The following is a 13,740-nucleotide window of genomic DNA, read 5'->3' as shown; positions in this document are numbered from 1 at the left end:
AGTGTCTAAGGTTCGCCTAGCCGCATGATACTATGTTCGCAAAAAAAAAAAAAAAAAACAGAGTACGTAGTACTAAAATAGAGCACAAATTTAAATTGAGCATATACGAAATTTTTCAAGCATTCAAACAATTTCTTGAAATACTATAGTAATTATTGTGACAAATTGGACAAGAATTGCTAGCAAAAACGTAAAGAACAAGCCACATTGTTTTCCCGACCTCAAGAGGTCCAACAATGGCGGTTTGTTCGTTTCTTCACCAAATTGAGTCAAACAAGTCTCAAATTACTCCCAAGGAAAAATATAAACATAATTAAGCAATTTCATGGCATAAAATTTGACAAACAAAGAGAATTAAGCAATTTAAGTTTCGAATTTTCAAGAAATTTGTGAACAAATATGTGCGAAATTCATTAAAACCAGGGTGAGTTTGAAGAAAACTTACATAGATCGGGAAAATGGATGGAATAAGCTTTGATATGCAACAAATTTGAGCGAATTCCGTTGAGAAACAAGCAAGAATGAGTTAAATGAAGTTCTGAGCGAATTCTCGAGCAAGACACGAGCAGCAGTAGCGGAAATGAAGAAGAGAAGGGTATTTATGGAAAACCCGACTCTAGCGCCAAGCGACAGACCTTAGCGCCAGTCGATAAGGCTTAGCGCCTGGCGCTAGTGCCAGCGTCTGGCACTACAGCCAAATATGCGGCGTTAGTAATATTTCAGTGGCGCCAGACTGTCTAGCCACTAAGTGCGGTTATTCCAACCTCTTGCAATATATTTTGGGTTCCTTGGTGCGCCAGTTAGCCCCTCTAAGCAATTTTACATGATTTTAGTAATCGGCTTCATTACAATTACATAAAGTGATCGACCTGATGAATGATCGTCTCACTTAGCTTAAAGCGCCTAAGCATTGGCTCATTGCAAAGCACCAACATAATGGTTCTTTCAGTAAAGCACCGACATACTGGTTCATGTAGCAAGGCACCAACATACTGGTTCATTCAGCAAAAGGCAACAATATACAGGTTCAAAAGCAGCATAAGCGCCGACGTACTGGCGTAATGGAAGCAAAGTTCAAGTGAGCTTTTAAAGATCGACAAGCGTGGGTCTTCGGTAATTTTCCTTGGAATATTATCGCAACAAATGAGGATAGCTTCAAGAAAGGATATCTTTGGCAGCATTCCCTAGCTTGCGGAGAGTTGTCACAAACAACTGAAGGTGATTTCAAGCGAAGTTGTCTTCGATCGTGTTCCCTGGCTTGCGGAAGATGGTCACAAAATGCTAGAAGGTGGTTTCAAGCGAAGCAATCTTTGATGGGGTTCTCTAGCTTGCAGAATTCTATCATATTGGAGGCAGTTACAAGCGTAGCAGTCTTCAGGCGGCATTCTCTAGCTTGCAGGAGGTCGTCGAAAATATAGAGATGCAGTAATGCAGCAGCAAATCGGTTACTTTTAGTGACGCGTGATCGACGGTGCAAGATACGTGTTTCTTAACTCTTTTATCTGTTTAACTAACGGTAGTTTGCAGGTATCGGCGTTACAAGAATGGTTTAGGATCGCAGAACTTTCTGAATCATTCTTCGTCCCTATCAATACTTTGACTTTTCTTTTCGAAACTTGCGTTTCTCCAAACTCAGACAAAGTGGGGGCTTCTGTAGACACCCATTTGTGTCTCCCCAAAACCAAACCCGGTGATGAGTACCTTTCACGTCGAATCGTAATCGAATGAAGTGAAAGTGTGGAAAGTCTAGTGTTGCGGATACTTTTTATTTCTTTTCATTTCTCTCTATTTTTGAAAACCTATTTTAAGAAAACAGCCAATCCAGTTTGGTTGGTTCATAGCAAGGGTCCAATAATAGTGTATATGGATGGGGCTTCAAAAGAGCTTTCCAACGATATATTATAAGCCCAATTCCGATGAATGATGAGGAAGTTATGGCCAAATTACTAAGCTGGGCCCGGTTTGAGCCTTATATGCAGCCCAATGATCTAGAGGAGGGCCTAATATGGATATATCATTCCTAATGCAATTAGGAATGGTTTTAGTCTTCTAGATTCATCTAGAAGGTTCTTTTCATTCCTAATTCAATTAGCATTGATAAATTGACTTTTGTTGACTTTTTGGAATTTTAATCAGAATAAAAGAGTGTTTTTGAGGAAAATACGATTTTATCCTCCTGTAAGGTTAAATTTTATCTGAATTTAGAAAACGCGTAAAAAACGGATTTGCGCCTAGCGTCAGCATTAGCGCCTGGCGCTAAACCTAGCGTCTGACGCTAGCGTTAGCGTCTGGCGCTAATGTCAGTGTATGGCGCTAACTTCATTTTTTCACGTCAAAACTCTGGTTTGTTTTTCTATCTTTTTGGCTGATTTTCTGTATTAATAGCCTCCTAAAATCTCCGTTTTCAAGGATCTACAATCTACAATCATCAATTCTTATATTCTCTAGTTTTCTAATTCTCTAAGCTAAAGCTTTATTTTTCTCACTTTTCTAAACCAACCTTCATACAAAATTCCGCATTCACAAGATTTAGACACACCTAGCATAATTCGAAGTTGCCTTTGCCCTAGACGTGAAAGGTTTTAATTTCTGAGGGTTTGGTCCCTAATCTCTATTTCTATTATTTAATTTAATTGTTTTGATTATTATTTTACTTGAAGTTACTAACGTGTGTATTTTGTTATTAGAAAGAGGTACGAGGCATCCATGTAAGTGCTTTAATTGCTTTAATTGATATAGAAATCATGTCTAGGTTGTTATTATGATTCCTAGTATCATGTTAGGATGTTTTTCTTAATTTGATGTTTAGGGTGACAACAATAAATTCCTAGTATCATGTTTAAGGTACAGAATATAATTTCAATTGTGATTTCTATGATGCCTTTTATTGTCTTTCCTAATAGTATCATGTTAGGGCTAAAGCTATGGTTTTTAATGTTTAGTGACATGCTAAGGTTTGTTATTAATCTTGTTAGTATCATGCCTAGGATCTTGCTATTATGCTTTAACATGATTATTATTATTATTTTCATCATGATTAATTATGATTATTAATTATTGTTTTATAATTATTATTATGTTGCTTGATTATTATTGTTATTGTTTGATCACACCTTTTATGCATGTTTAAAGGGAATTGGTACTTGTAATCACGCTTAATAAGATAATTAATAATCTTGTTTAGGATTAATTTGATTATAATTCAAGTGATCGCCAATAATAGTTTTTATTTGTGCATTAAATTCAACCAACATAGATTAAACAGGTTTAGGGTAAACCTATTGATTGCATGTTAGTCAGAAAGCGCACATGAATACGATCAGAATAAAGTAGAGGCCTATTATTAGGGCAGGTTCAATCTCTTTTAGGTTGGATTTGTACCTTCATCCCCGATCTACCAGTCATGGTTCCAGACCTATTGGAGTTGACGATCTCCTGGATCGTTAAGGGGTGTAACCTTCACCTCGTGAACGGTTTACAAGTTCCTAAAACTTGTTGGCGACTCTTTTGCTCTATCTTCTTTCTCTTCGGACGCCACCGTACTTTAGTGTATGATCACAGTAGGGTTCAATCTAGGGGTAATACTTGAAATATTCCCTACAATCGTATATCCCCGTTCTTCATCATTCACAACCATCATCTCTCTCTATTCTCTCTCTAAATGCTAGAAGCTTTCTCTCTCTCTATTCTTTTTCTAAACCTTCCCTCTCTCAAAATTCCTCATACATTTGTTCAAGACACACCTAGCCAAGTTAGAAGTTGCCTTGCTTCGCCCTAGACGTGAAAGGTTGAATATTTATGAGGGTTTGGTCCCAAATCCCTATTTCATCAATTATTTAATTTATTTATTTTTGATTAATTATTGTCCTTGAATTTACTAACACGTGTATTTTGTTATTAGAAAGAGGTACGAGGCATCGAAGTAGGTACTTTAAGTCTTTAATTGCTTTATTGATCCTAGATTATTTTGTTGATTCCTAGTATCATGTTAGGATGTTTTTATTGCTTCCTAGTGGCATATTTAGGGTTAACTAATATTTTTTATTTTATTATCATGCTTCCTATTTCTTTCCTAATATCATGTTAGTGTCATGTTAGGGGTAATTGATCTTTAATGTTTAGTGACATGCTAAGGTTTGTTAGTATCATGCCTAGGATCTTACTAATGTTATTATGCTTTATTGTTAACATATTTTATTTTGATTGATTATTATTATGTTGCTTATTATTATTATTGCTTGATCACGCCTTTTATGCATGTTTAAAGTGAATTTGTACTTGTAATCACGCTTAATAAGATAATTAATAATCTTGTTTAGGATAATATGATTATGATTCAAGTGATCACCAATAATAGTTTTGTTTGTGCATTAGTATTCAACTAACATAGATTAAACAGGTTTAGGGTAAACCTACTGATTGCATGTTAGTTAGAAAGCGCACATGAATACGAGAAGAATAAATTAGAGGCCTATTTTTAGGGCAAGTTCAATCACTTTTAGGTTGGATTTGTGCCTTCATCCCCGAACTTCCAGTCATGGTTCAAGATCTATTGGAGTTAACGATCTCCTGGATCGTTAAGGGGTGTAACCTTCACCCTGTGAACAGTTTACCAGTTTATAAAACTTGTAAGCGAATCTTTTACTCTAGCTTCCTTCCCTTCGGACGCCACCATGCTTAAGTGTATGATCATAGTGGGGATCAAGTGTGGGTACTTGAAATATTCCCTACACAACCCAATCAGGGAAGTTACATGTCCGAATGAACCCGGCGTCTATCAGCTTTTTGACTCGGCAGCTGCCGCCTGACTTCTCTCCTCGCCATGATTTCATTTCTTTTGCCAAATGGGCTTCTTTTTTAGATCCATGGCGAGTTTGTGGACAGCAAGATCCGGGCTGATGCCTGGCATCTCTTCCACTTCAAAGGCAAAGATGTCTTTGAATTCTTTCAGCAGAAGGTGCAAGTTTGCACCTAATCTTTCAAAAACTGTCGTCCCCACCTTAACAGTTGGCTCTGGACGCGCGGATGTTATCCAGAGGAATATCAATTTGCTCATCAGCCGGTTAGGACGTAGATCATCTAACCAATCCCCAGTCAGTGATTGTTATTTCTTCTCCATCTTTACCTCCACCAGTTGATCAAATTTTCTTTTCTTTACGGCTGCTGGTGGGGTTGAATTAGGGTCCTTGACATCGTTAAGGTCTATTGGCTCCTTTAGCTGACCGGCTCCAGCAGCCGTTGGTTTGACGTATGAGAGATAGCACTCCCTTACCGTCTTTTGCTCCCCGTTGATGGGGCCAACATAGCCATTATTTTTTCATACTTGAGAAGCATGAGAGATGGGATGATGACGGCCTTGCACTTGTTCAGAGTGGGCCGACCAAGAATGATGTTGTAGGCGGTCAGCTCTTTAAACACCAGGAACCAGACGATCATATGTCACCCTTTTCCCTTCTGTCCCAGCCGGATAGGTAGATTAATTTGTTCGACTGGGTGCACGACCCCTCCGCCAAAGCCAACTACTGGATGGGAGATGTCGCGCAAATTGTCCATATTGTATTTAAGCTTGGACATACACTTGTAGCTGATGAGATCAGAGGAGCTACCCATGTCTATAAGGATTAGGCCAACCAGTTGGTTGGCGACCTTACATTCAATGACGATTGGGTCGTCATGCGATCGGCGGACTTTGCCCCTATTCTTCTCGGTGATGAGGAAGTCTGGGAATGTCCCACTTGTAGGCTCTTCCCATCATCAACCGAGTGGATCATCTTCTTCATATGATCGTTGGTTCCCCGAATGGTTAGGCCACCGCATGCAAATCCGCCCGCTATAGTGTAGACCGGATCCTTTTCGGTGTTCGAGCTACTAGTAGGCTGGACAGTCTTAGACGACTATCCTGGATTCGTTTTAGAAACCACTTCAGACTTCAAGACATAAGACTTCAGCAAGCTATAGACACCCATTTGTGTCCCCCCAAAACCAAACCTAGTGATGAGTACTTTTCACGTCGAATCATAATCGAATGAAGTGAAAGTGTGGAAAGTCTAGTGTTGCGGTTAGTTTTTGTTTCTCTTCTTTCTCTCTGTTTTTGAAAACCTATTTTATGAAAATAACCAATCCAGTTTAGTTTGGTCCATGGAAAGGGTCCAATAATGGTGTAGTTGGATTGGGTTCGAAAAGAGTTTTCCAACGATATATTATAAGCCCAATTTCGATGAATAATGAGGAAGTTATGGCCAAATTACTAAACTGGGCCCGGTTTTATTTTTATATGCGGCCAAATGATCTATAGGAGGGCCTATTATGATTTATCATTCCTAATGCAATTAGGATTTATTATGGTCTTCTAGAATCTTCTAGAGGTTCTTTTGAATCCTAAAGTGATTAGCATTGATAATTGAGTTATCAGAGTTTTATTTAGAATGAAAGAAGTGTTTTAAAGGAAATTACAATTTTACCCTTCGGACACTTAAATTTTATCAAAATATGAAAACGTGTGCAAAAACTATCTGCAGCGCTGCACTACAGTCTGTCGCCTGGCGATAGGCCTAGCGTCGCAGCGACACGTTTGTCGCTTGGCAACAGGGGCATGTGTGGCGATAGCGTCGTGTTTTATTCTTTTCGAAACTCTAATTCTTTTTTATCATAATCCGACTGATTTTCGTTATAAATAGCCTCCTAAAACCTCCGTTTTCAATCACCAACTCTCATCAAGAAATTCTTGATACTCTCTCTCGCTTTTCTAAACTAGCCTTTTATAAACACAGTTCCTCACACATTAGATCTAGACACACCTAGCCAAGTTCGAAGTTGCCTTTGCCCTAGACATGAAAGGTTTGATATTTTTGAGGGTTTGGTCCCAAATCTCTATTTCAATTATTTAATTTTATTATTTTCTTTAAAGTTACTAACGTGTGTGTTTTGTTATTAGAAAGAGATACGAGGCATCCAAGTAAGTGCTTTAATTGTTTCATTGATATTATGATATAGAAATCATGCTTAGGTTGTTATTTTGATTCCTAGTATTATGTTAGGATGTTTTTCTTTCCTAATATCATGTTAGTATCATGTTAGGGTTAAAGCTTTGATTTTATTGTTTAGTGACATGCTAGGGTTTGTTATTAATGTTGTTAGTATCATGCCTAGGATCTTGCTATTATTATGCTTTATTTTTAACATAAACATAATTATGATAATTATGATTATTATTATTTTGATGATGATTAAAGTTATCATAATTATTATGATGATTATTATGTTGCTTGATGCTTATTTTATTTTTATTGCTTGATCACACCTTTTATGCATGTTTAAAGGGAATTTGTATTTGTAATCACGCTTAATAAGATAATTAATAATATTATTTAGGGTTAATATGATTATAATTCAAGTGATCGCCAATAATAGATTTATTTGTGCATTAATATTCAACCAACATAGTTTAAACAGGTTTAGGGTTAATCCTATTGATTGCATGTTAGTCAAAAAGCATACATGAATACGAACAGAATAAAGTAGAGGCCTATTGTTAGGGCAGGTTCTTTCTCTTTTAGATTGGATTTGTACCTTCATCCCCGAACTTCAAGTCATGGTTCCAGACCTATTGGAGTTAACGATCTCCTGGATCGTTAAGGGGTGTAACCTTCACCCTGTGAACGGTTGACAAGTTCCTAAAACTTGTTGGCGACTCTTTTGCTCTAGCTTCCTTCCCTATGGACGCCACAATGCTTAAGTGTATGATCACAGTGGGGCTCAAGTTGGGGTAATGCTTGAAATATTCCCTACAGTTTTTGGCGACTCCGATGGGGAGAATTTCTATTTTAATTCCTGAAATTTATTTCGACAATGATTTAGAATGAGTGGATGAGACTCGAAAAGTTCTAAGTATTTCATGTACGTATTTTTTATTAACATTATTGTCATATGCATAAAAAATATCTCATTGGAAAGACCATCCGTAATGAGTTAAAAACATAGGATTTATTACACGTAGGAAATTTGAGGAATATCTTTCACAACTAGGTATGAAATAATGCTGCGAAAAACTGGAAAATTTTACGAACACAGAAAGCTGCTAAGGCATGTAGGAACTGGCGTCTAGCAAACAGAGCCTGTCGCCGATGATATGGCTCTGTCGCTGAGCGACAATTCTGTCGCCAGGCGACAGGGCTATATCGTGCGCGACAATCCATGTTGGCTGGCGTTGCATTCCTCTAATACCGAGCCAGAAATATGAGTTCTAATTTTGTCCAGTTTTAGCACTGTTGGCTCGATTCTACTTCCTAATTGAGTTTTTCTCTTTTTTCTGAAACCCATATGTGTTCTACATATTGACATAACCCTCTGGGAATTCATGCTCCATCTACCTGATTGAACGCTCTGAGCAAAAAAGGGTACATCCGAGAATGTTGAATTCACCAAACCATGGAAGCGAGTTTAACTCGCGGGGTCCCATCCACTCGCACCAACCCTTCCAAAGGTAAGGTTTCCGCACGGTGCATCCAGACTCATAACAATGGACCCTATTTGACTAGCCCATATCCCGAACTTTAGAGAACTAGAGCCATGGTTAGGTTGCAAACTCATTGCATCATATTGTGCCTACTTGACTAATTGTGCATTATTTATTGTGCATACTCTATGTGTTTTTTCTAACCGTTTGTTTGACTTGTGTTTAAGCCTTAAATAAACTAATTAATGGCTAAAAGGACTTAGCCTAATTAATTAATTAATTTGAGTAATGAAAGTCTAATAATTTAATCAGAATTGACTTAGTACGACTTTAGGCTAATCCCGTAGAGAAAAAAATACTGAAAGCAGTCCCAGATTAATGCTCCAGTAATGGTGCAAACATTTGGACTGCAGCGCCACACGCTACTGTGCAACACCGAGCGACAACTTTGTCGTCTAGCGTTGCACTGAAATTTGCGGCGACAGTCCTGTTGCTTTGGCGACAGTCCAGCATTTTTCTCGAGTCATCACGACGAGTCTAATTAAACAGTTTGCTAATCAGTTCGATTATTTTGTTAATAACAGTACCTTCGTTTAGTCCTTAATTGAGTCTAGGCACTAAGTCCCATGGTCTTACACAAGATTCAAAGCATGCCACTTGCACTCACAAATAAAGCACACACTAATATGTATGTACACTTTGACCATGTCTAGAGAGTCTTGTATGTGCGTGTTTTCCATCTTCTTTTTAGGGGGGGTAAGTCGAATATTAATCCTCCAATTAAATCACTTGTTTGAACCCATATACTTGATTCCCAAAAATATACACCCTATTTTTGTTTTTTTTCCTTTTCTTTATAAACCCGTAAAGTCAAAGTCAATTTGAATCAAGTCATTGAAATAAAAATGGTTTAATTTACAACGCGTGGTTATGAAAGGAAGGGCGTTTGATCAGAGACAACCTTTTTGTTCAAGTAAAGCTTTTTGACAAACCAATCGGTGGGAAAAGGAAAGCCGAGAAGATAAAGGCGAGTCAAGAAAAAGTTAATGAGCTCAAGAAGCAAATGGCTAGTGTTACTGAACTGCTAAAGACCTTAACCCTCCAAATAATGACCCTGTGAAGCAACAACAAATGGAGCTCATGCAAGAAAGCTTGAGCAAGATTTCTAATAATTACAGGTTTCAGGGTATTAGTTCACAAGGGGTCTTGGTGGACAAGGAGCTTCTTCCGCAAAAGTTTAATGCCAACGACATCCCAAACTTCAAGGCAACTGATAACCCTTACTTTCATTTAAGAGCTTTTGAAATAATAATGAATATAAAAGGTATTGACATAAAAGTATTTCATTCTTTATTTTCCTTATCTCTTGAAACCGTTTGCCAACAATGATTCTCCTTACTTGACAAAGAGAAAGCCTCTACTTGGGAATCAATTGTAAATGCTTTCATTGATAGGTATAAATGCAATATTCAAGTTAAAACTGATCACAAGGAACTTGAAATACTTAAACAGAAAGAAAATGAAGGCTTCACTTCTTTCTTCAATAATTGGAGAGAAACCTCTGCTAGGATGATTGAAGTACCGAGTGAAAAAGAATCCGTGAGGTTGTTTATCAAGAACCTCCAAGAAAAGTACTCCAAGCATCTAAAATATCAAAACAATCTACATACCTTCAAGGCCGTCTATGATATTGGGATTAACATTGAATACGACCTTGCCAAACAAAAAGCTGCTAACAATAATTCCAATAGTGGCTGGAATGGAAAGAAGAACGACAATCCTTCTTCTTCCAAAACCACCCACTCAAATAATGTTAACACCTTTAATTTGAGTGAAGTCCTTGCTATGAACAACCAAGGACAAAAGAAACCATTTAGGAGGAATTTTACTCCTATGAGTTATGACACCGCATTCGATCGACTGAATGCAAACGGTCTTATAATTCCTATTGGACCATTTAGGGACCCACCAGTCAAAAAACGAATAGCTAACTGGAACCCCAATGCACACTGCAAATATCACCAAGGTAGGGGACATTTCACTGAGAATTGTTGGAAGCTTAAGGAAGAAATCCAAGATTTGATTGAAAATAATAAGCTACCATTGCCCCCTGCAAGTAAGAAGCCAAACATCAACAATGCACCTCTCTCTGATTCCTTGACCATCTCTGATGAGAAAAACCATGTTGATCTCTCATCCCTCATCAAATCTGTTGAAGAAATTCATCCTATCGAAGAAGAGGAGGAAACCTTTTTTGATGCCATGGATGATTTTTCTTCTGAACAAGAACTAGAAACCAAGGAAGAAGTACGGATTCTTATATGGTCAATGTGGGAGGGAATAGACTTACTACGTGAAGCTATTGAATTAGCAAAGAAACAAGGAGAGGAACTTCAGAACAAGTATGCTAAAGTTCCATCCATGAAGAAGAAAGCATTCGCTCTCCAAGTAATTGACACACCCAAGAAGAGTTATAAACTCTATACTCCAATTGGGACTTCATATGCTAAAATGTTCAAAATGCTCTCCGAGAATGGTAAGGTCAAACCTCTCGAACCGAGACTATTTAAATCACTAAAGAGGACAGACACGTTCTACTGTCCATACCATCAATCAGGGGGACATACCATTGAAAACTGTTTTAAATTCAAAGATTTAATTTAGAAGATGATTGATGATAAGAAGCTAGTTCAAATCCCACAAGAACAAGACATAAGCATTAATGAGGTTTGGGACAGCGATGATGAAGACGTCTACCTAAAAGACATGGAAGAACCTCCACTTTCAATATCATATTCAATAGGTGATTTTTGGGATGAAGAAGATGCACTCATAGACGTCCTCACAAGATCCGGGAGAATGCTGATGTGTCTATATTATATAGTAATTTACCCCCGTCCCTTGGTCATAATTACTAGTACTTTTATTACTAATTGGTGTTTTCTAGTGTTTTCGTAGATTTGGTTGACTTTTGCAGGGATTTGCACTTTTGGAGCATTTTCCCGAGATATTATGGAGCAATTACGAGCACTGGAGAAGCACGACCAGTTTTTATAGCCCAGGGTCGGTTAAAGCCATCGAACTGGTGATTAAGGGCTCGGTATAAGTGATACCGGGGCATTTGGACCGAGTATTCAAGACCCGAAGAGGAAATCCAGATTGACCTGAAAAATTGGGCCTAATCGTAGTCCAAGTAGTGGCCCAAAAGAGCCGCTCGGCCAAAGAGGCTGGCGCCCGGAGGCGCGCCTGGCCAGGCAAGGGAAGCAAGGCTAGCGCCCGAAGTGGCTCCCGGCCGGGCGCGAGAAATGTACTTGAGAGGAAAAAGGCGCGCCCGATCGGGCGCGTGTTATTGTTAGGAGTTAATTATTCGACGTTTAAGTTTGTTTTAGTTTAGGATTCTTACGGAGTATAAATACTTCTCCGTAAAACGAGTTTAGGACCTTTTTTTACCTTTTTTTTACCTTCTTTTACTCCTTAAATATTTCTTAGATTTTCTCTCTCTACTTAGCTTTTAGATTAATTTCTCTCTCATATACTTTGTTCTTAACTCTATTCTTAATTCCAGATTTCTTTGGTAATGATTTCTCTTCTCTTAATCTTAGTTGTTTATTTTATTCCTTTGATCATGCCTTGTTTTATTGCTTTGATTAGTTTAGATTTAATTATGTTTGAGTAGTTTTATTTCTAGGGTTTGTGGGGATCCATAAATAATATGAAGGGGTAATTTATCGTTGTTGATTATCAATGCTTGATTAATTTCCTATTGATTGATTTAATGCTCTGTGACTAGATTTGCGCAGATCTTTTATGCATGAGTTTAACAATATTGATTCGAGATTCGACAGATGACAATTGATGTTTAGGTCTAGTTTCAATAGGCAGGTTAATTTATAAGTGGTTAAGTCGAGATTCGAGAGATGAGATTTAATACCGGTAAATTAATTGTGTGATTGTAATACGTAGCGAAAGCCCTTTATGATCTGGTTAATGTATGCATTGATGATTGATTATTATGTTTTACCCTGGAATATTATTTATTGGTGAACCTATGCCCTATGCCTTTTATTCATTGTTTTCTCCTTATTCTAAATCTCTGTAGTTTAGTTTTATATCCAAATTTACATATTTGTTACTTTATAATTTAGATTACTTTGATAAATTAGGAATAGAAAGACTCGTTTCTCTATGGATTCGACCCTACTTCCCTATCTACATTAGTTAGAGGATTTAGGAATTACTTTTGATTAAGGGGAAACGACTTTAGCCTGTCAAAATTTGGCGCCGTTGCCTGGGAGACGGTTTTATTTTTACTTCTGATTATTTTTGTAGTCTAGGTTATTTCTTTTTGTCTCAGAGAACCTTAGTTCTTTGAGGCAAGTCTCATATTTGCTTTTAGTTTTTTGTTTATGCCCAGGTGTTCCAAATCAGGGTACGTCCCATTTGATCTTGAGATCGAACGATCCTTCCATAGACAGAAGAATCTTTACAAGCAAATTCTGGCGGATTCTGGTGATAATAATAATCACCGAGATCCTCCAACTGGTTCTAGCGATTTAGAGGTATCATCAGATCTAGAATCAGAGATGACGGCTCCAAAGAAGCTTAGTGATTACTCACAACCAAAGCTTAAAGATTTTCCACACCTCACTCCCACTCCGGCTCTTGATGGGGTACAATTTGAGATTAAACCCCAATTTATAACGATTATAGAGAGAAAGCAATTTAGTGGAGCTAAGGGTGATGACCCGAACCTTCACATTGCAGACTATTTTCAGTATTGTAATACCATCAGGCAAGCCGGGGTCATACAAGACCAGATCAGGGAGATTCTCTTTCCTTTCTCTTTAACTAGAAAAGCCAAATTATGGTTTAATGGTTTAAATAGAACTGCACTTGGTATAAATGACTGAGAAACTCTTGTTTTGAACTTTTATAACAAGTATTATCCTGCAGAGAGAACAGCCGTACTACGGAGTGCAATTCAAAACTTTGCCCAAGAAGCCGATGAAACAATATATGAGGCTTAGGAGAGGTTCAAGGACCTACAAAGAGAATGCCCCCACCATAATTTGGCACAATGGCAGTTAATCCAAGCCTTTTACAATGGCATTGGAAATTCATCTAGAATAATTTTAGATTCTGCAACTAGTGGGAGGTTTATGAATCTTAATGTTGATGATGCAGGTCAGGTTATTGAAGATATGACGATACATAATTCCCAATATGGGAATCCTAGAGGCTTTGCTAACAAGGGGAAGCATAGTGTTGACTCCGTATCCTTTTTG

General features: G+C 37.8%; 1 non-coding gene across 1 annotated transcript; it reads right to left on the bottom strand.

Annotated features, from left to right (window-relative positions):
- Positions 1–13,419: 13,419 nt before the first annotated feature.
- LOC145557180 (small nucleolar RNA R71) lies at positions 13,420–13,526 on the bottom strand. The gene has a single exon (XR_014092231.1). It is a non-coding gene; the product is annotated as a small nucleolar RNA R71 (small nucleolar RNA).
- Between the last annotated feature and the right edge of the window lie 214 nt (positions 13,527–13,740).

This window comes from Chenopodium album, chromosome 8, assembly GCF_948465745.1.
Source record: "Chenopodium album chromosome 8, dcCheAlbu1.1, whole genome shotgun sequence".
Taxonomy (NCBI): Eukaryota; Viridiplantae; Streptophyta; class Magnoliopsida; order Caryophyllales; family Amaranthaceae; genus Chenopodium; species Chenopodium album.
The sequence above is the reverse complement of the archived record's forward strand: the minus strand, read 5'-3'. Positions and strand labels throughout refer to the sequence as shown.